Source organism: Coffea arabica, chromosome 11e (genome assembly GCF_036785885.1).
Source record: "Coffea arabica cultivar ET-39 chromosome 11e, Coffea Arabica ET-39 HiFi, whole genome shotgun sequence".
NCBI lineage: Eukaryota > Viridiplantae > Streptophyta > Magnoliopsida > Gentianales > Rubiaceae > Coffea > Coffea arabica.
The window spans coordinates 41,808,760-41,829,924 of NC_092331.1; the positions used below are offsets into that span (position 1 = coordinate 41,808,760).

The window sequence follows — 21,165 nt, forward strand, 5'->3', positions numbered from 1 at the left end:
AAAGGATAAGAGGAAAATGCTTGAATTGACGCTTAAAATGAATTTCGGTCTAGAAAAGCCACACTGCTTCGCAGGACGGGGTAGTTTAAAAGAATAACGCGAAAGGAACATGGCGGGTGCGATCATACCAGCACTAATGCACCGGATCCCATCAGAACTCCGAAGTTAAGCGTGCTTGGGCGAGAGTAGTACTAGGATGGGTGACCCCCTGGGACGTCCTCGTGTTGCACCCCTCTCTTTTTTGTTTCGAAATCCAAATTTCCTATTCGTTCTTTATCCTGTAGTAATTTAGCTCCGTCGGAACGATTGCTTAATATTTTGCTTCTTGTCGAAGCGTGAAGGAGGATCTGAAGGCGCGAGACAAATCAGGAACGGTACGGCTCGATCAAAGCCCGGATCGTCGCTCAAATTTGTCGGCGCAAATGTATCACCGCAACTAGGGGTGGCAATTTTCGACACGACACGAACCTAACACGAAATTAATGGGTTTGGGTTGAGGTTTCGGGAATTCGGGTCAGAATCGGGTTGGACCCGATGAACCCGAAAAGAAAACCGGTCGATTTCGGGTCAACCCGTGGTGACCTGATATGACCCGATATGACCCGTTTACGAATTAAAAATAATTTAATAAACATAAAAATAATTTTATCTAACTAAACTAAGTTATTCTTTTTTTCAAAGGCATTAATTACTTAATCCTAAACGAATTTATTTAATTTGTGTGAAGTTGAAATTATTATACTTGGACAAATAATATATTATATTATTTTTCACTTTTGTATTGTTTTAATTTATTTTATATTTTGCTTGGGATAAAACACTTTTACGGTGTTTAATTTATTTTAGATTTGATTTGGAATCATTTATTTAAATTTTTATTACTTGATTATGTAATTAGTTTTGTGAGAAATTGATTTTATTAGAAATTACAGTGATAAATTAATAAATTAAAATTAAGTTTCGGGTCATTTCGGGTCGACCCGCCGCCCCGTAAACCTGAAATTTTCGGGTTCGGGTCAGCATACCTGACCCGTCACGGGTTGGCGGGTCGGGGTTCGGGTCAACAGATTTTCTGGCGGGTCTGTTGACCCGAACCCGACCCGCCAACCTGATTTGGACCCGAATTGCCACCCCTGACTGCAAGCGTGAAGGATTGATTTCATGATAATTTAGAGTTGCGGGATGAGGGAAAAAAACAGGGTGCAAATCAATAACAAAAAAATATATAAAGTAAATAAATAAAAGGATAAGAGGAAAATGCTTGAATTGACGCTTAAAATGAATTTCGGTCTAGAAAAGCCACACTGCTTCGCAGGACGGGGTAGTTTAAAAGAATAACGCGAAAGGAACATGGCGGGTGCGATCATACCAGCACTAATGCACCGGATCCCATCAGAACTCCGAAGTTAAGCGTGCTTGGGCGAGAGTAGTACTAGGATGGGTGACCCCCTGGGACGTCCTCGTGTTGCACCCCTCTCTTTTTTGTTTCGAAATCCAAATTTCCTATTCGTTCTTTATCCTGTAGTAATTTAGCTCCGTCGGAACGATTGCTTAATATTTTGCTTCTTGTCGAAGCGTGAAGGAGGATCTGAAGGCGCGAGACAAATCAGGAACGGTACGGCTCGATCAAAGCCCGGATCGTCGCTCAAATTTGTCGGCGCAAATGTATCACCGCAACTAGGGGTGGCAATTTTCGACACGACACGAACCTAACACGAAATTAATGGGTTTGGGTTGAGGTTTCGGGAATTCGGGTCAGAATCGGGTTGGACCCGATGAACCCGAAAAGAAAACCGGTCGATTTCGGGTCAACCCGTGGTGACCTGATATGACCCGATATGACCCGTTTACGAATTAAAAATAATTTAATAAACATAAAAATAATTTTATCTAACTAAACTAAGTTATTCTTTTTTTCAAAGGCATTAATTACTTAATCCTAAACGAATTTATTTAATTTGTGTGAAGTTGAAATTATTATACTTGGACAAATAATATATTATATTATTTTTCACTTTTGTATTGTTTTAATTTATTTTATATTTTGCTTGGGATAAAACACTTTTACGGTGTTTAATTTATTTTAGATTTGATTTGGAATCATTTATTTAAATTTTTATTACTTGATTATGTAATTAGTTTTGTGAGAAATTGATTTTATTAGAAATTACAGTGATAAATTAATAAATTAAAATTAAGTTTCGGGTCATTTCGGGTCGACCCGCCGCCCCGTAAACCTGAAATTTTCGGGTTCGGGTCAGCATACCTGACCCGTCACGGGTTGGCGGGTCGGGGTTCGGGTCAACAGATTTTCTGGCGGGTCTGTTGACCCGAACCCGACCCGCCAACCTGATTTGGACCCGAATTGCCACCCCTGACTGCAAGCGTGAAGGATTGATTTCATGATAATTTAGAGTTGCGGGATGAGGGAAAAAAACAGGGTGCAAATCAATAACAAAAAAATATATAAAGTAAATAAATAAAAGGATAAGAGGAAAATGCTTGAATACATGGCGGGTGCGATCATACCAGCACTAATGCACCGGATCCCATCAGAACTCCGAAGTTAAGCGTGCTTGGGCGAGAGTAGTACTAGGATGGGTGACCCCCTGGGACGTCCTCGTGTTGCACCCCTCTCTTTTTTGTTTCGAAATCCAAATTTCCTATTCGTTCTTTATCCTGTAGTAATTTAGCTCCGTCGGAACGATTGCTTAATATTTTGCTTCTTGTCGAAGCGTGAAGGAGGATCTGAAGGCGCGAGACAAATCAGGAACGGTACGGCTCGATCAAAGCCCGGATCGTCGCTCAAATTTGTCGGCGCAAATGTATCACCGCAACTAGGGGTGGCAATTTTCGACACGACACGAACCTAACACGAAATTAATGGGTTTGGGTTGAGGTTTCGGGAATTCGGGTCAGAATCGGGTTGGACCCGATGAACCCGAAAAGAAAACCGGTCGATTTCGGGTCAACCCGTGGTGACCTGATATGACCCGATATGACCCGTTTACGAATTAAAAATAATTTAATAAACATAAAAATAATTTTATCTAACTAAACTAAGTTATTCTTTTTTTCAAAGGCATTAATTACTTAATCCTAAACGAATTTATTTAATTTGTGTGAAGTTGAAATTATTATACTTGGACAAATAATATATTATATTATTTTTCACTTTTGTATTGTTTTAATTTATTTTATATTTTGCTTGGGATAAAACACTTTTACGGTGTTTAATTTATTTTAGATTTGATTTGGAATCATTTATTTAAATTTTTATTACTTGATTATGTAATTAGTTTTGTGAGAAATTGATTTTATTAGAAATTACAGTGATAAATTAATAAATTAAAATTAAGTTTCGGGTCATTTCGGGTCGACCCGCCGCCCCGTAAACCTGAAATTTTCGGGTTCGGGTCAGCATACCTGACCCGTCACGGGTTGGCGGGTCGGGGTTCGGGTCAACAGATTTTCTGGCGGGTCTGTTGACCCGAACCCGACCCGCCAACCTGATTTGGACCCGAATTGCCACCCCTGACTGCAAGCGTGAAGGATTGATTTCATGATAATTTAGAGTTGCGGGATGAGGGAAAAAAACAGGGTGCAAATCAATAACAAAAAAAAATATAAAGTAAATAAATAAAAGGATAAGAGGAAAATGCTTGAATTGACGCTTAAAATGAATTTCGGTCTAGAAAAGCCACACTGCTTCGCAGGACGGGGTAGTTTAAAAGAATAACGCGAAAGGAACATGGCGGGTGCGATCATACCAGCACTAATGCACCGGATCCCATCAGAACTCCGAAGTTAAGCGTGCTTGGGCGAGAGTAGTACTAGGATGGGTGACCCCCTGGGACGTCCTCGTGTTGCACCCCTCTCTTTTTTGTTTCGAAATCCAAATTTCCTATTCGTTCTTTATCCTGTAGTAATTTAGCTCCGTCGGAACGATTGCTTAATATTTTGCTTCTTGTCGAAGCGTGAAGGAGGATCTGAAGGCGCGAGACAAATCAGGAACGGTACGGCTCGATCAAAGCCCGGATCGTCGCTCAAATTTGTCGGCGCAAATGTATCACCGCAACTAGGGGTGGCAATTTTCGACACGACACGAACCTAACACGAAATTAATGGGTTTGGGTTGAGGTTTCGGGAATTCGGGTCAGAATCGGGTTGGACCCGATAATAAACATAAAAATAATTTTATCTAACTAAACTAAGTTATTCTTTTTTTCAAAGGCATTAATTACTTAATCCTAAACGAATTTATTTAATTTGTGTGAAGTTGAAATTATTATACTTGGACAAATAATATATTATATTATTTTTCACTTTTGTATTGTTTTAATTTATTTTATATTTTGCTTGGGATAAAACACTTTTACGGTGTTTAATTTATTTTAGATTTGATTTGGAATCATTTATTTAAATTTTTATTACTTGATTATGTAATTAGTTTTGTGAGAAATTGATTTTATTAGAAATTACAGTGATAAATTAATAAATTAAAATTAAGTTTCGGGTCATTTCGGGTCGACCCGCCGCCCCGTAAACCTGAAATTTTCGGGTTCGGGTCAGCATACCTGACCCGTCACGGGTTGGCGGGTCGGGGTTCGGGTCAACAGATTTTCTGGCGGGTCTGTTGACCCGAACCCGACCCGCCAACCTGATTTGGACCCGAATTGCCACCCCTGACTGCAAGCGTGAAGGATTGATTTCATGATAATTTAGAGTTGCGGGATGAGGGAAAAAAACAGGGTGCAAATCAATAACAAAAAAAAATATAAAGTAAATAAATAAAAGGATAAGAGGAAAATGCTTGAATTGACGCTTAAAATGAATTTCGGTCTAGAAAAGCCACACTGCTTCGCAGGACGGGGTAGTTTAAAAGAATAACGCGAAAGGAACATGGCGGGTGCGATCATACCAGCACTAATGCACCGGATCCCATCAGAACTCCGAAGTTAAGCGTGCTTGGGCGAGAGTAGTACTAGGATGGGTGACCCCCTGGGACGTCCTCGTGTTGCACCCCTCTCTTTTTTGTTTCGAAATCCAAATTTCCTATTCGTTCTTTATCCTGTAGTAATTTAGCTCCGTCGGAACGATTGCTTAATATTTTGCTTCTTGTCGAAGCGTGAAGGAGGATCTGAAGGCGCGAGACAAATCAGGAACGGTACGGCTCGATCAAAGCCCGGATCGTCGCTCAAATTTGTCGGCGCAAATGTATCACCGCAACTAGGGGTGGCAATTTTCGACACGACACGAACCTAACACGAAATTAATGGGTTTGGGTTGAGGTTTCGGGAATTCGGGTCAGAATCGGGTTGGACCCGATGAACCCGAAAAGAAAACCGGTCGATTTCGGGTCAACCCGTGGTGACCTGATATGACCCGATATGACCCGTTTACGAATTAAAAATAATTTAATAAACATAAAAATAATTTTATCTAACTAAACTAAGTTATTCTTTTTTTCAAAGGCATTAATTACTTAATCCTAAACGAATTTATTTAATTTGTGTGAAGTTGAAATTATTATACTTGGACAAATAATATATTATATTATTTTTCACTTTTGTATTGTTTTAATTTATTTTATATTTTGCTTGGGATAAAACACTTTTACGGTGTTTAATTTATTTTAGATTTGATTTGGAATCATTTATTTAAATTTTTATTACTTGATTATGTAATTAGTTTTGTGAGAAATTGATTTTATTAGAAATTACAGTGATAAATTAATAAATTAAAATTAAGTTTCGGGTCATTTCGGGTCGACCCGCCGCCCCGTAAACCTGAAATTTTCGGGTTCGGGTCAGCATACCTGACCCGTCACGGGTTGGCGGGTCGGGGTTCGGGTCAACAGATTTTCTGGCGGGTCTGTTGACCCGAACCCGACCCGCCAACCTGATTTGGACCCGAATTGCCACCCCTGACTGCAAGCGTGAAGGATTGATTTCATGATAATTTAGAGTTGCGGGATGAGGGAAAAAAACAGGGTGCAAATCAATAACAAAAAAATATATAAAGTAAATAAATAAAAGGATAAGAGGAAAATGCTTGAATTGACGCTTAAAATGAATTTCGGTCTAGAAAAGCCACACTGCTTCGCAGGACGGGGTAGTTTAAAAGAATAACGCGAAAGGAACATGGCGGGTGCGATCATACCAGCACTAATGCACCGGATCCCATCAGAACTCCGAAGTTAAGCGTGCTTGGGCGAGAGTAGTACTAGGATGGGTGACCCCCTGGGACGTCCTCGTGTTGCACCCCTCTCTTTTTTGTTTCGAAATCCAAATTTCCTATTCGTTCTTTATCCTGTAGTAATTTAGCTCCGTCGGAACGATTGCTTAATATTTTGCTTCTTGTCGAAGCGTGAAGGAGGATCTGAAGGCGCGAGACAAATCAGGAACGGTACGGCTCGATCAAAGCCCGGATCGTCGCTCAAATTTGTCGGCGCAAATGTATCACCGCAACTAGGGGTGGCAATTTTCGACACGACACGAACCTAACACGAAATTAATGGGTTTGGGTTGAGGTTTCGGGAATTCGGGTCAGAATCGGGTTGGACCCGATGAACCCGAAAAGAAAACCGGTCGATTTCGGGTCAACCCGTGGTGACCTGATATGACCCGATATGACCCGTTTACGAATTAAAAATAATTTAATAAACATAAAAATAATTTTATCTAACTAAACTAAGTTATTCTTTTTTTCAAAGGCATTAATTACTTAATCCTAAACGAATTTATTTAATTTGTGTGAAGTTGAAATTATTATACTTGGACAAATAATATATTATATTATTTTTCACTTTTGTATTGTTTTAATTTATTTTATATTTTGCTTGGGATAAAACACTTTTACGGTGTTTAATTTATTTTAGATTTGATTTGGAATCATTTATTTAAATTTTTATTACTTGATTATGTAATTAGTTTTGTGAGAAATTGATTTTATTAGAAATTACAGTGATAAATTAATAAATTAAAATTAAGTTTCGGGTCATTTCGGGTCGACCCGCCGCCCCGTAAACCTGAAATTTTCGGGTTCGGGTCAGCATACCTGACCCGTCACGGGTTGGCGGGTCGGGGTTCGGGTCAACAGATTTTCTGGCGGGTCTGTTGACCCGAACCCGACCCGCCAACCTGATTTGGACCCGAATTGCCACCCCTGACTGCAAGCGTGAAGGATTGATTTCATGATAATTTAGAGTTGCGGGATGAGGGAAAAAAACAGGGTGCAAATCAATAACAAAAAAAAATATAAAGTAAATAAATAAAAGGATAAGAGGAAAATGCTTGAATTGACGCTTAAAATGAATTTCGGTCTAGAAAAGCCACACTGCTTCGCAGGACGGGGTAGTTTAAAAGAATAACGCGAAAGGAACATGGCGGGTGCGATCATACCAGCACTAATGCACCGGATCCCATCAGAACTCCGAAGTTAAGCGTGCTTGGGCGAGAGTAGTACTAGGATGGGTGACCCCCTGGGACGTCCTCGTGTTGCACCCCTCTCTTTTTTGTTTCGAAATCCAAATTTCCTATTCGTTCTTTATCCTGTAGTAATTTAGCTCCGTCGGAACGATTGCTTAATATTTTGCTTCTTGTCGAAGCGTGAAGGAGGATCTGAAGGCGCGAGACAAATCAGGAACGGTACGGCTCGATCAAAGCCCGGATCGTCGCTCAAATTTGTCGGCGCAAATGTATCACCGCAACTAGGGGTGGCAATTTTCGACACGACACGAACCTAACACGAAATTAATGGGTTTGGGTTGAGGTTTCGGGAATTCGGGTCAGAATCGGGTTGGACCCGATGAACCCGAAAAGAAAACCGGTCGATTTCGGGTCAACCCGTGGTGACCTGATATGACCCGATATGACCCGTTTACGAATTAAAAATAATTTAATAAACATAAAAATAATTTTATCTAACTAAACTAAGTTATTCTTTTTTTCAAAGGCATTAATTACTTAATCCTAAACGAATTTATTTAATTTGTGTGAAGTTGAAATTATTATACTTGGACAAATAATATATTATATTATTTTTCACTTTTGTATTGTTTTAATTTATTTTATATTTTGCTTGGGATAAAACACTTTTACGGTGTTTAATTTATTTTAGATTTGATTTGGAATCATTTATTTAAATTTTTATTACTTGATTATGTAATTAGTTTTGTGAGAAATTGATTTTATTAGAAATTACAGTGATAAATTAATAAATTAAAATTAAGTTTCGGGTCATTTCGGGTCGACCCGCCGCCCCGTAAACCTGAAATTTTCGGGTTCGGGTCAGCATACCTGACCCGTCACGGGTTGGCGGGTCGGGGTTCGGGTCAACAGATTTTCTGGCGGGTCTGTTGACCCGAACCCGACCCGCCAACCTGATTTGGACCCGAATTGCCACCCCTGACTGCAAGCGTGAAGGATTGATTTCATGATAATTTAGAGTTGCGGGATGAGGGAAAAAAACAGGGTGCAAATCAATAACAAAAAAATATATAAAGTAAATAAATAAAAGGATAAGAGGAAAATGCTTGAATTGACGCTTAAAATGAATTTCGGTCTAGAAAAGCCACACTGCTTCGCAGGACGGGGTAGTTTAAAAGAATAACGCGAAAGGAACATGGCGGGTGCGATCATACCAGCACTAATGCACCGGATCCCATCAGAACTCCGAAGTTAAGCGTGCTTGGGCGAGAGTAGTACTAGGATGGGTGACCCCCTGGGACGTCCTCGTGTTGCACCCCTCTCTTTTTTGTTTCGAAATCCAAATTTCCTATTCGTTCTTTATCCTGTAGTAATTTAGCTCCGTCGGAACGATTGCTTAATATTTTGCTTCTTGTCGAAGCGTGAAGGAGGATCTGAAGGCGCGAGACAAATCAGGAACGGTACGGCTCGATCAAAGCCCGGATCGTCGCTCAAATTTGTCGGCGCAAATGTATCACCGCAACTAGGGGTGGCAATTTTCGACACGACACGAACCTAACACGAAATTAATGGGTTTGGGTTGAGGTTTCGGGAATTCGGGTCAGAATCGGGTTGGACCCGATGAACCCGAAAAGAAAACCGGTCGATTTCGGGTCAACCCGTGGTGACCTGATATGACCCGATATGACCCGTTTACGAATTAAAAATAATTTAATAAACATAAAAATAATTTTATCTAACTAAACTAAGTTATTCTTTTTTTCAAAGGCATTAATTACTTAATCCTAAACGAATTTATTTAATTTGTGTGAAGTTGAAATTATTATACTTGGACAAATAATATATTATATTATTTTTCACTTTTGTATTGTTTTAATTTATTTTATATTTTGCTTGGGATAAAACACTTTTACGGTGTTTAATTTATTTTAGATTTGATTTGGAATCATTTATTTAAATTTTTATTACTTGATTATGTAATTAGTTTTGTGAGAAATTGATTTTATTAGAAATTACAGTGATAAATTAATAAATTAAAATTAAGTTTCGGGTCATTTCGGGTCGACCCGCCGCCCCGTAAACCTGAAATTTTCGGGTTCGGGTCAGCATACCTGACCCGTCACGGGTTGGCGGGTCGGGGTTCGGGTCAACAGATTTTCTGGCGGGTCTGTTGACCCGAACCCGACCCGCCAACCTGATTTGGACCCGAATTGCCACCCCTGACTGCAAGCGTGAAGGATTGATTTCATGATAATTTAGAGTTGCGGGATGAGGGAAAAAAACAGGGTGCAAATCAATAACAAAAAAATATATAAAGTAAATAAATAAAAGGATAAGAGGAAAATGCTTGAATTGACGCTTAAAATGAATTTCGGTCTAGAAAAGCCACACTGCTTCGCAGGACGGGGTAGTTTAAAAGAATAACGCGAAAGGAACATGGCGGGTGCGATCATACCAGCACTAATGCACCGGATCCCATCAGAACTCCGAAGTTAAGCGTGCTTGGGCGAGAGTAGTACTAGGATGGGTGACCCCCTGGGACGTCCTCGTGTTGCACCCCTCTCTTTTTTGTTTCGAAATCCAAATTTCCTATTCGTTCTTTATCCTGTAGTAATTTAGCTCCGTCGGAACGATTGCTTAATATTTTGCTTCTTGTCGAAGCGTGAAGGAGGATCTGAAGGCGCGAGACAAATCAGGAACGGTACGGCTCGATCAAAGCCCGGATCGTCGCTCAAATTTGTCGGCGCAAATGTATCACCGCAACTAGGGGTGGCAATTTTCGACACGACACGAACCTAACACGAAATTAATGGGTTTGGGTTGAGGTTTCGGGAATTCGGGTCAGAATCGGGTTGGACCCGATGAACCCGAAAAGAAAACCGGTCGATTTCGGGTCAACCCGTGGTGACCTGATATGACCCGATATGACCCGTTTACGAATTAAAAATAATTTAATAAACATAAAAATAATTTTATCTAACTAAACTAAGTTATTCTTTTTTTCAAAGGCATTAATTACTTAATCCTAAACGAATTTATTTAATTTGTGTGAAGTTGAAATTATTATACTTGGACAAATAATATATTATATTATTTTTCACTTTTGTATTGTTTTAATTTATTTTATATTTTGCTTGGGATAAAACACTTTTACGGTGTTTAATTTATTTTAGATTTGATTTGGAATCATTTATTTAAATTTTTATTACTTGATTATGTAATTAGTTTTGTGAGAAATTGATTTTATTAGAAATTACAGTGATAAATTAATAAATTAAAATTAAGTTTCGGGTCATTTCGGGTCGACCCGCCGCCCCGTAAACCTGAAATTTTCGGGTTCGGGTCAGCATACCTGACCCGTCACGGGTTGGCGGGTCGGGGTTCGGGTCAACAGATTTTCTGGCGGGTCTGTTGACCCGAACCCGACCCGCCAACCTGATTTGGACCCGAATTGCCACCCCTGACTGCAAGCGTGAAGGATTGATTTCATGATAATTTAGAGTTGCGGGATGAGGGAAAAAAACAGGGTGCAAATCAATAACAAAAAAATATATAAAGTAAATAAATAAAAGGATAAGAGGAAAATGCTTGAATTGACGCTTAAAATGAATTTCGGTCTAGAAAAGCCACACTGCTTCGCAGGACGGGGTAGTTTAAAAGAATAACGCGAAAGGAACATGGCGGGTGCGATCATACCAGCACTAATGCACCGGATCCCATCAGAACTCCGAAGTTAAGCGTGCTTGGGCGAGAGTAGTACTAGGATGGGTGACCCCCTGGGACGTCCTCGTGTTGCACCCCTCTCTTTTTTGTTTCGAAATCCAAATTTCCTATTCGTTCTTTATCCTGTAGTAATTTAGCTCCGTCGGAACGATTGCTTAATATTTTGCTTCTTGTCGAAGCGTGAAGGAGGATCTGAAGGCGCGAGACAAATCAGGAACGGTACGGCTCGATCAAAGCCCGGATCGTCGCTCAAATTTGTCGGCGCAAATGTATCACCGCAACTAGGGGTGGCAATTTTCGACACGACACGAACCTAACACGAAATTAATGGGTTTGGGTTGAGGTTTCGGGAATTCGGGTCAGAATCGGGTTGGACCCGATGAACCCGAAAAGAAAACCGGTCGATTTCGGGTCAACCCGTGGTGACCTGATATGACCCGATATGACCCGTTTACGAATTAAAAATAATTTAATAAACATAAAAATAATTTTATCTAACTAAACTAAGTTATTCTTTTTTTCAAAGGCATTAATTACTTAATCCTAAACGAATTTATTTAATTTGTGTGAAGTTGAAATTATTATACTTGGACAAATAATATATTATATTATTTTTCACTTTTGTATTGTTTTAATTTATTTTATATTTTGCTTGGGATAAAACACTTTTACGGTGTTTAATTTATTTTAGATTTGATTTGGAATCATTTATTTAAATTTTTATTACTTGATTATGTAATTAGTTTTGTGAGAAATTGATTTTATTAGAAATTACAGTGATAAATTAATAAATTAAAATTAAGTTTCGGGTCATTTCGGGTCGACCCGCCGCCCCGTAAACCTGAAATTTTCGGGTTCGGGTCAGCATACCTGACCCGTCACGGGTTGGCGGGTCGGGGTTCGGGTCAACAGATTTTCTGGCGGGTCTGTTGACCCGAACCCGACCCGCCAACCTGATTTGGACCCGAATTGCCACCCCTGACTGCAAGCGTGAAGGATTGATTTCATGATAATTTAGAGTTGCGGGATGAGGGAAAAAAACAGGGTGCAAATCAATAACAAAAAAATATATAAAGTAAATAAATAAAAGGATAAGAGGAAAATGCTTGAATTGACGCTTAAAATGAATTTCGGTCTAGAAAAGCCACACTGCTTCGCAGGACGGGGTAGTTTAAAAGAATAACGCGAAAGGAACATGGCGGGTGCGATCATACCAGCACTAATGCACCGGATCCCATCAGAACTCCGAAGTTAAGCGTGCTTGGGCGAGAGTAGTACTAGGATGGGTGACCCCCTGGGACGTCCTCGTGTTGCACCCCTCTCTTTTTTGTTTCGAAATCCAAATTTCCTATTCGTTCTTTATCCTGTAGTAATTTAGCTCCGTCGGAACGATTGCTTAATATTTTGCTTCTTGTCGAAGCGTGAAGGAGGATCTGAAGGCGCGAGACAAATCAGGAACGGTACGGCTCGATCAAAGCCCGGATCGTCGCTCAAATTTGTCGGCGCAAATGTATCACCGCAACTAGGGGTGGCAATTTTCGACACGACACGAACCTAACACGAAATTAATGGGTTTGGGTTGAGGTTTCGGGAATTCGGGTCAGAATCGGGTTGGACCCGATGAACCCGAAAAGAAAACCGGTCGATTTCGGGTCAACCCGTGGTGACCTGATATGACCCGATATGACCCGTTTACGAATTAAAAATAATTTAATAAACATAAAAATAATTTTATCTAACTAAACTAAGTTATTCTTTTTTTCAAAGGCATTAATTACTTAATCCTAAACGAATTTATTTAATTTGTGTGAAGTTGAAATTATTATACTTGGACAAATAATATATTATATTATTTTTCACTTTTGTATTGTTTTAATTTATTTTATATTTTGCTTGGGATAAAACACTTTTACGGTGTTTAATTTATTTTAGATTTGATTTGGAATCATTTATTTAAATTTTTATTACTTGATTATGTAATTAGTTTTGTGAGAAATTGATTTTATTAGAAATTACAGTGATAAATTAATAAATTAAAATTAAGTTTCGGGTCATTTCGGGTCGACCCGCCGCCCCGTAAACCTGAAATTTTCGGGTTCGGGTCAGCATACCTGACCCGTCACGGGTTGGCGGGTCGGGGTTCGGGTCAACAGATTTTCTGGCGGGTCTGTTGACCCGAACCCGACCCGCCAACCTGATTTGGACCCGAATTGCCACCCCTGACTGCAAGCGTGAAGGATTGATTTCATGATAATTTAGAGTTGCGGGATGAGGGAAAAAAACAGGGTGCAAATCAATAACAAAAAAAAATATAAAGTAAATAAATAAAAGGATAAGAGGAAAATGCTTGAATTGACGCTTAAAATGAATTTCGGTCTAGAAAAGCCACACTGCTTCGCAGGACGGGGTAGTTTAAAAGAATAACGCGAAAGGAACATGGCGGGTGCGATCATACCAGCACTAATGCACCGGATCCCATCAGAACTCCGAAGTTAAGCGTGCTTGGGCGAGAGTAGTACTAGGATGGGTGACCCCCTGGGACGTCCTCGTGTTGCACCCCTCTCTTTTTTGTTTCGAAATCCAAATTTCCTATTCGTTCTTTATCCTGTAGTAATTTAGCTCCGTCGGAACGATTGCTTAATATTTTGCTTCTTGTCGAAGCGTGAAGGAGGATCTGAAGGCGCGAGACAAATCAGGAACGGTACGGCTCGATCAAAGCCCGGATCGTCGCTCAAATTTGTCGGCGCAAATGTATCACCGCAACTAGGGGTGGCAATTTTCGACACGACACGAACCTAACACGAAATTAATGGGTTTGGGTTGAGGTTTCGGGAATTCGGGTCAGAATCGGGTTGGACCCGATGAACCCGAAAAGAAAACCGGTCGATTTCGGGTCAACCCGTGGTGACCTGATATGACCCGATATGACCCGTTTACGAATTAAAAATAATTTAATAAACATAAAAATAATTTTATCTAACTAAACTAAGTTATTCTTTTTTTCAAAGGCATTAATTACTTAATCCTAAACGAATTTATTTAATTTGTGTGAAGTTGAAATTATTATACTTGGACAAATAATATATTATATTATTTTTCACTTTTGTATTGTTTTAATTTATTTTATATTTTGCTTGGGATAAAACACTTTTACGGTGTTTAATTTATTTTAGATTTGATTTGGAATCATTTATTTAAATTTTTATTACTTGATTATGTAATTAGTTTTGTGAGAAATTGATTTTATTAGAAATTACAGTGATAAATTAATAAATTAAAATTAAGTTTCGGGTCATTTCGGGTCGACCCGCCGCCCCGTAAACCTGAAATTTTCGGGTTCGGGTCAGCATACCTGACCCGTCACGGGTTGGCGGGTCGGGGTTCGGGTCAACAGATTTTCTGGCGGGTCTGTTGACCCGAACCCGACCCGCCAACCTGATTTGGACCCGAATTGCCACCCCTGACTGCAAGCGTGAAGGATTGATTTCATGATAATTTAGAGTTGCGGGATGAGGGAAAAAAACAGGGTGCAAATCAATAACAAAAAAAAATATAAAGTAAATAAATAAAAGGATAAGAGGAAAATGCTTGAATTGACGCTTAAAATGAATTTCGGTCTAGAAAAGCCACACTGCTTCGCAGGACGGGGTAGTTTAAAAGAATAACGCGAAAGGAACATGGCGGGTGCGATCATACCAGCACTAATGCACCGGATCCCATCAGAACTCCGAAGTTAAGCGTGCTTGGGCGAGAGTAGTACTAGGATGGGTGACCCCCTGGGACGTCCTCGTGTTGCACCCCTCTCTTTTTTGTTTCGAAATCCAAATTTCCTATTCGTTCTTTATCCTGTAGTAATTTAGCTCCGTCGGAACGATTGCTTAATATTTTGCTTCTTGTCGAAGCGTGAAGGAGGATCTGAAGGCGCGAGACAAATCAGGAACGGTACGGCTCGATCAAAGCCCGGATCGTCGCTCAAATTTGTCGGCGCAAATGTATCACCGCAACTAGGGGTGGCAATTTTCGACACGACACGAACCTAACACGAAATTAATGGGTTTGGGTTGAGGTTTCGGGAATTCGGGTCAGAATCGGGTTGGACCCGATGAACCCGAAAAGAAAACCGGTCGATTTCGGGTCAACCCGTGGTGACCTGATATGACCCGATATGACCCGTTTACGAATTAAAAATAATTTAATAAACATAAAAATAATTTTATCTAACTAAACTAAGTTATTCTTTTTTTCAAAGGCATTAATTACTTAATCCTAAACGAATTTATTTAATTTGTGTGAAGTTGAAATTATTATACTTGGACAAATAATATATTATATTATTTTTCACTTTTGTATTGTTTTAATTTATTTTATATTTTGCTTGGGATAAAACACTTTTACGGTGTTTAATTTATTTTAGATTTGATTTGGAATCATTTATTTAAATTTTTATTACTTGATTATGTAATTAGTTTTGTGAGAAATTGATTTTATTAGAAATTACAGTGATAAATTAATAAATTAAAATTAAGTTTCGGGTCATTTCGGGTCGACCCGCCGCCCCGTAAACCTGAAATTTTCGGGTTCGGGTCAGCATACCTGACCCGTCACGGGTTGGCGGGTCGGGGTTCGGGTCAACAGATTTTCTGGCGGGTCTGTTGACCCGAACCCGACCCGCCAACCTGATTTGGACCCGAATTGCCACCCCTGACTGCAAGCGTGAAGGATTGATTTCATGATAATTTAGAGTTGCGGGATGAGGGAAAAAAACAGGGTGCAAATCAATAACAAAAAAAAATATAAAGTAAATAAATAAAAGGATAAGAGGAAAATGCTTGAATTGACGCTTAAAATGAATTTCGGTCTAGAAAAGCCACACTGCTTCGCAGGACGGGGTAGTTTAAAAGAATAACGCGAAAGGAACATGGCGGGTGCGATCATACCAGCACTAATGCACCGGATCCCATCAGAACTCCGAAGTTAAGCGTGCTTGGGCGAGAGTAGTACTAGGATGGGTGACCCCCTGGGACGTCCTCGTGTTGCACCCCTCTCTTTTTTGTTTCGAAATCCAAATTTCCTATTCGTTCTTTATCCTGTAGTAATTTAGCTCCGTCGGAACGATTGCTTAATATTTTGCTTCTTGTCGAAGCGTGAAGGAGGATCTGAAGGCGCGAGACAAATCAGGAACGGTACGGCTCGATCAAAGCCCGGATCGTCGCTCAAATTTGTCGGCGCAAATGTATCACCGCAACTAGGGGTGGCAATTTTCGACACGACACGAACCTAACACGAAATTAATGGGTTTGGGTTGAGGTTTCGGGAATTCGGGTCAGAATCGGGTTGGACCCGATGAACCCGAAAAGAAAACCGGTCGATTTCGGGTCAACCCGTGGTGACCTGATATGACCCGATATGACCCGTTTACGAATTAAAAATAATTTAATAAACATAAAAATAATTTTATCTAACTAAACTAAGTTATTCTTTTTTTCAAAGGCATTAATTACTTAATCCTAAACGAATTTATTTAATTTGTGTGAAGTTGAAATTATTATACTTGGACAAATAATATATTATATTATTTTTCACTTTTGTATTGTTTTAATTTATTTTATATTTTGCTTGGGATAAAACACTTTTACGGTGTTTAATTTATTTTAGATTTGATTTGGAATCATTTATTTAAATTTTTATTACTTGATTATGTAATTAGTTTTGTGAGAAATTGATTTTATTAGAAATTACAGTGATAAATTAATAAATTAAAATTAAGTTTCGGGTCATTTCGGGTCGACCCGCCGCCCCGTAAACCTGAAATTTTCGGGTTCGGGTCAGCATACCTGACCCGTCACGGGTTGGCGGGTCGGGGTTCGGGTCAACAGATTTTCTGGCGGGTCTGTTGACCCGAACCCGACCCGCCAACCTGATTTGGACCCGAATTGCCACCCCTGACTGCAAGCGTGAAGGATTGATTTCATGATAATTTAGAGTTGCGGGATGAGGGAAAAAAACAGGGTGCAAATCAATAACAAAAAAAAATATAAAGTAAATAAATAAAAGGATAAGAGGAAAATGCTTGAATTGACGCTTAAAATGAATTTCGGTCTAGAAAAGCCACACTGCTTCGCAGGACGGGGTAGTTTAAAAGAATAACGCGAAAGGAACATGGCGGGTGCGATCATACCAGCACTAATGCACCGGATCCCATCAGAACTCCGAAGTTAAGCGTGCTTGGGCGAGAGTAGTACTAGGATGGGTGACCCCCTGGGACGTCCTCGTGTTGCACCCCTCTCTTTTTTGTTTCGAAATCCAAATTTCCTATTCGTTCTTTATCCTGTAGTAATTTAGCTCCGTCGGAACGATTGCTTAATATTTTGCTTCTTGTCGAAGCGTGAAGGAGGATCTGAAGGCGCGAGACAAATCAGGAACGGTACGGCTCGATCAAAGCCCGGATCGTCGCTCAAATTTGTCGGCGCAAATGTATCACCGCAACTAGGGGTGGCAATTTTCGACACGACACGAACCTAACACGAAATTAATGGGTTTGGGTTGAGGTTTCGGGAATTCGGGTCAGAATCGGGTTGGACCCGATGAACCCGAAAAGAAAACCGGTCGATTTCGGGTCAACCCGTGGTGACCTGATATGACCCGATATGACCCGTTTACGAATTAAAAATAATTTAATAAACATAAAAATAATTTTATCTAACTAAACTAAGTTATTCTTTTTTTCAAAGGCATTAATTACTTAATCCTAAACGAATTTATTTAATTTGTGTGAAGTTGAAATTATTATACTTGGACAAATAATATATTATATTATTTTTCACTTTTGTATTGTTTTAATTTATTTTATATTTTGCTTGGGATAAAACACTTTTACGGTGTTTAATTTATTTTAGATTTGATTTGGAATCATTTATTTAAATTTTTATTACTTGATTATGTAATTAGTTTTGTGAGAAATTGATTTTATTAGAAATTACAGTGATAAATTAATAAATTAAAATTAAGTTTCGGGTCATTTCGGGTCGACCCGCCGCCCCGTAAACCTGAAATTTTCGGGTTCGGGTCAGCATACCTGACCCGTCACGGGTTGGCGGGTCGGGGTTCGGGTCAACAGATTTTCTGGCGGGTCTGTTGACCCGAACCCGACCCGCCAACCTGATTTGGACCCGAATTGCCACCCCTGACTGCAAGCGTGAAGGATTGATTTCATGATAATTTAGAGTTGCGGGATGAGGGAAAAAAACAGGGTGCAAATCAATAACAAAAAAAAATATAAAGTAAATAAATAAAAGGATAAGAGGAAAATGCTTGAATTGACGCTTAAAATGAATTTCGGTCTAGAAAAGCCACACTGCTTCGCAGGACGGGGTAGTTTAAAAGAATAACGCGAAAGGAACATGGCGGGTGCGATCATACCAGCACTAATGCACCGGATCCCATCAGAACTCCGAAGTTAAGCGTGCTTGGGCGAGAGTAGTACTAGGATGGGTGACCCCCTGGGACGTCCTCGTGTTGCACCCCTCTCTTTTTTGTTTCGAAATCCAAATTTCCTATTCGTTCTTTATCCTGTAGTAATTTAGCTCCGTCGGAACGATTGCTTAATATTTTGCTTCTTGTCGAAGCGTGAAGGAGGATCTGAAGGCGCGAGACAAATCAGGAACGGTACGGCTCGATCAAAGCCCGGATCGTCGCTCAAATTTGTCGGCGCAAATGTATCACCGCAACTAGGGGTGGCAATTTTCGACACGACACGAACCTAACACGAAATTAATGGGTTTGGGTTGAGGTTTCGGGAATTCGGGTCAGAATCGGGTTGGACCCGATGAACCCGAAAAGAAAACCGGTCGATTTCGGGTCAACCCGTGGTGACCTGATATGACCCGATATGACCCGTTTACGAATTAAAAATAATTTAATAAACATAAAAATAATTTTATCTAACTAAACTAAGTTATTCTTTTTTTCAAAGGCATTAATTACTTAATCCTAAACGAATTTATTTAATTTGTGTGAAGTTGAAATTATTATACTTGGACAAATAATATATTATATTATTTTTCACTTTTGTATTGTTTTAATTTATTTTATATTTTGCTTGGGATAAAACACTTTTACGGTGTTTAATTTATTTTAGATTTGATTTGGAATCATTTATTTAAATTTTTATTACTTGATTATGTAATTAGTTTTGTGAGAAATTGATTTTATTAGAAATTACAGTGATAAATTAATAAATTAAAATTAAGTTTCGGGTCATTTCGGGTCGACCCGCCGCCCCGTAAACCTGAAATTTTCGGGTTCGGGTCAGCATACCTGACCCGTCACGGGTTGGCGGGTCGGGGTTCGGGTCAACAGATTTTCTGGCGGGTCTGTTGACCCGAACCCGACCCGCCAACCTGATTTGGACCCGAATTGCCACCCCTGACTGCAAGCGTGAAGGATTGATTTCATGATAATTTAGAGTTGCGGGATGAGGGAAAAAAACAGGGTGCAAATCAATAACAAAAAAAAATATAAAGTAAATAAATAAAAGGATAAGAGGAAAATGCTTGAATTGACGCTTAAAATGAATTTCGGTCTAGAAAAGCCACACTGCTTCGCAGGACGGGGTAGTTTAAAAGAATAACGCGAAAGGAACATGGCGGGTGCGATCATACCAGCACTAATGCACCGGATCCCATCAGAACTCCGAAGTTAAGCGTGCTTGGGCGAGAGTAGTACTAGGATGGGTGACCCCCTGGGACGTCCTCGTGTTGCACCCCTCTCTTTTTTGTTTCGAAATCCAAATTTCCTATTCGTTCTTTATCCTGTAGTAATTTAGCTCCGTCGGAACGATTGCTTAATATTTTGCTTCTTGTCGAAGCGTGAAGGAGGATCTGAAGGCGCGAGACAAATCAGGAACGGTACGGCTCGATCAAAGCCCGGATCGTCGCTCAAATTTGTCGGCGCAAATGTATCACCGCAACTAGGGGTGGCAATTTTCGACACGACACGAACCTAACACGAAATTAATGGGTTTGGGTTGAGGTTTCGGGAATTCGGGTCAGAATCGGGTTGGACCCGATGAACCCGAAAAGAAAACCGGTCGATTTCGGGTCAACCCGTGGTGACCTGATATGACCCGATATGACCCGTTTACGAATTAAAAATAATTTAATAAACATAAAAATAATTTTATCTAACTAAACTAAGTTATTCTTTTTTTCAAAGGCATTAATTACTTAATCCTAAACGAATTTATTTAATTTGTGTGAAGTTGAAATTATTATACTTGGACAAATAATATATTATATTATTTTTCACTTTTGTATTGTTTTAATTTATTTTATATTTTGCTTGGGATAAAACACTTTTACGGTGTTTAATTTATTTTAGATTTGATTTGGAATCATTTATTTAAATTTTTATTACTTGATTATGTAATTAGTTTTGTGAGAAATTGATTTTATTAGAAATTACAGTGATAAATTAATAAATTAAAATTAAGTTTCGGGTCATTTCGGGTCGACCCGCCGCCCCGTAAACCTGAAATTTTCGGGTTCGGGTCAGCATACCTGACCCGTCACGGGTTGGCGGGTCGGGGTTCGGGTCAACAGATTTTCTGGCGGGTCTGTTGACCCGAACCCGACCCGCCAACCTGATTTGGACCCGAATTGCCACCCCTGACTGCAAGCGTGAAGGATTGATTTCATGATAATTTAGAGTTGCGGGATGAGGGAAAAAAACAGGGTGCAAATCAATAACAAAAAAAAATATAAAGTAAATAAATAAAAGGATAAGAGGAAAATGCTTGAATTGACGCTTAAAATGAATTTCGGTCTAGAAAAGCCACACTGCTTCGCAGGACGGGGTAGTTTAAAAGAATAACGCGAAAGGAACATGGCGGGTGCGATCATACCAGCACTAATGCACCGGATCCCATCAGAACTCCGAAGTTAAGCGTGCTTGGGCGAGAGTAGTACTAGGATGGGTGACCCCCTGGGACGTCCTCGTGTTGCACCCCTCTCTT

General features: G+C 39.7%; 18 non-coding genes across 18 annotated transcripts; all 18 read left to right on the forward strand.

Annotated features, from left to right (window-relative positions):
- Window positions 1–114: 114 nt before the first annotated feature.
- On the forward strand, window positions 115–233 carry LOC140031385 (5S ribosomal RNA). Its single transcript, XR_011835306.1, has one exon. It is a non-coding gene; the product is annotated as a 5S ribosomal RNA (ribosomal RNA).
- A 1,122-nt stretch (window positions 234–1,355) lies between these two features.
- LOC140031386 (5S ribosomal RNA) lies at window positions 1,356–1,474 on the forward strand. Its single transcript, XR_011835307.1, has one exon. It is a non-coding gene; the product is annotated as a 5S ribosomal RNA (ribosomal RNA).
- A 1,041-nt stretch (window positions 1,475–2,515) lies between these two features.
- LOC140031387 (5S ribosomal RNA) lies at window positions 2,516–2,634 on the forward strand. The gene has a single exon (XR_011835308.1). It is a non-coding gene; the product is annotated as a 5S ribosomal RNA (ribosomal RNA).
- A 1,122-nt stretch (window positions 2,635–3,756) lies between these two features.
- On the forward strand, window positions 3,757–3,875 carry LOC140031388 (5S ribosomal RNA). The gene has a single exon (XR_011835309.1). It is a non-coding gene; the product is annotated as a 5S ribosomal RNA (ribosomal RNA).
- Window positions 3,876–4,907: 1,032 nt separating this feature from the next.
- LOC140031389 (5S ribosomal RNA) lies at window positions 4,908–5,026 on the forward strand. The gene has a single exon (XR_011835310.1). It is a non-coding gene; the product is annotated as a 5S ribosomal RNA (ribosomal RNA).
- A 1,122-nt stretch (window positions 5,027–6,148) lies between these two features.
- Window positions 6,149–6,267, forward strand: LOC140031390 (5S ribosomal RNA). The gene has a single exon (XR_011835311.1). It is a non-coding gene; the product is annotated as a 5S ribosomal RNA (ribosomal RNA).
- A 1,122-nt stretch (window positions 6,268–7,389) lies between these two features.
- On the forward strand, window positions 7,390–7,508 carry LOC140031391 (5S ribosomal RNA). Its single transcript, XR_011835312.1, has one exon. It is a non-coding gene; the product is annotated as a 5S ribosomal RNA (ribosomal RNA).
- A 1,122-nt stretch (window positions 7,509–8,630) lies between these two features.
- On the forward strand, window positions 8,631–8,749 carry LOC140031392 (5S ribosomal RNA). Its single transcript, XR_011835313.1, has one exon. It is a non-coding gene; the product is annotated as a 5S ribosomal RNA (ribosomal RNA).
- A 1,122-nt stretch (window positions 8,750–9,871) lies between these two features.
- LOC140031394 (5S ribosomal RNA) lies at window positions 9,872–9,990 on the forward strand. Its single transcript, XR_011835315.1, has one exon. It is a non-coding gene; the product is annotated as a 5S ribosomal RNA (ribosomal RNA).
- A 1,122-nt stretch (window positions 9,991–11,112) lies between these two features.
- Window positions 11,113–11,231, forward strand: LOC140031395 (5S ribosomal RNA). The gene has a single exon (XR_011835316.1). It is a non-coding gene; the product is annotated as a 5S ribosomal RNA (ribosomal RNA).
- A 1,122-nt stretch (window positions 11,232–12,353) lies between these two features.
- Window positions 12,354–12,472, forward strand: LOC140031396 (5S ribosomal RNA). The gene has a single exon (XR_011835317.1). It is a non-coding gene; the product is annotated as a 5S ribosomal RNA (ribosomal RNA).
- Window positions 12,473–13,594: 1,122 nt separating this feature from the next.
- Window positions 13,595–13,713, forward strand: LOC140031397 (5S ribosomal RNA). The gene has a single exon (XR_011835318.1). It is a non-coding gene; the product is annotated as a 5S ribosomal RNA (ribosomal RNA).
- A 1,122-nt stretch (window positions 13,714–14,835) lies between these two features.
- On the forward strand, window positions 14,836–14,954 carry LOC140031398 (5S ribosomal RNA). Its single transcript, XR_011835319.1, has one exon. It is a non-coding gene; the product is annotated as a 5S ribosomal RNA (ribosomal RNA).
- A 1,122-nt stretch (window positions 14,955–16,076) lies between these two features.
- Window positions 16,077–16,195, forward strand: LOC140031399 (5S ribosomal RNA). The gene has a single exon (XR_011835320.1). It is a non-coding gene; the product is annotated as a 5S ribosomal RNA (ribosomal RNA).
- A 1,122-nt stretch (window positions 16,196–17,317) lies between these two features.
- Window positions 17,318–17,436, forward strand: LOC140031400 (5S ribosomal RNA). Its single transcript, XR_011835321.1, has one exon. It is a non-coding gene; the product is annotated as a 5S ribosomal RNA (ribosomal RNA).
- A 1,122-nt stretch (window positions 17,437–18,558) lies between these two features.
- Window positions 18,559–18,677, forward strand: LOC140031401 (5S ribosomal RNA). The gene has a single exon (XR_011835322.1). It is a non-coding gene; the product is annotated as a 5S ribosomal RNA (ribosomal RNA).
- A 1,122-nt stretch (window positions 18,678–19,799) lies between these two features.
- LOC140031402 (5S ribosomal RNA) lies at window positions 19,800–19,918 on the forward strand. Its single transcript, XR_011835323.1, has one exon. It is a non-coding gene; the product is annotated as a 5S ribosomal RNA (ribosomal RNA).
- A 1,122-nt stretch (window positions 19,919–21,040) lies between these two features.
- On the forward strand, window positions 21,041–21,159 carry LOC140031403 (5S ribosomal RNA). Its single transcript, XR_011835324.1, has one exon. It is a non-coding gene; the product is annotated as a 5S ribosomal RNA (ribosomal RNA).
- The last annotated feature ends 6 nt before the right edge of the window (window positions 21,160–21,165 follow it).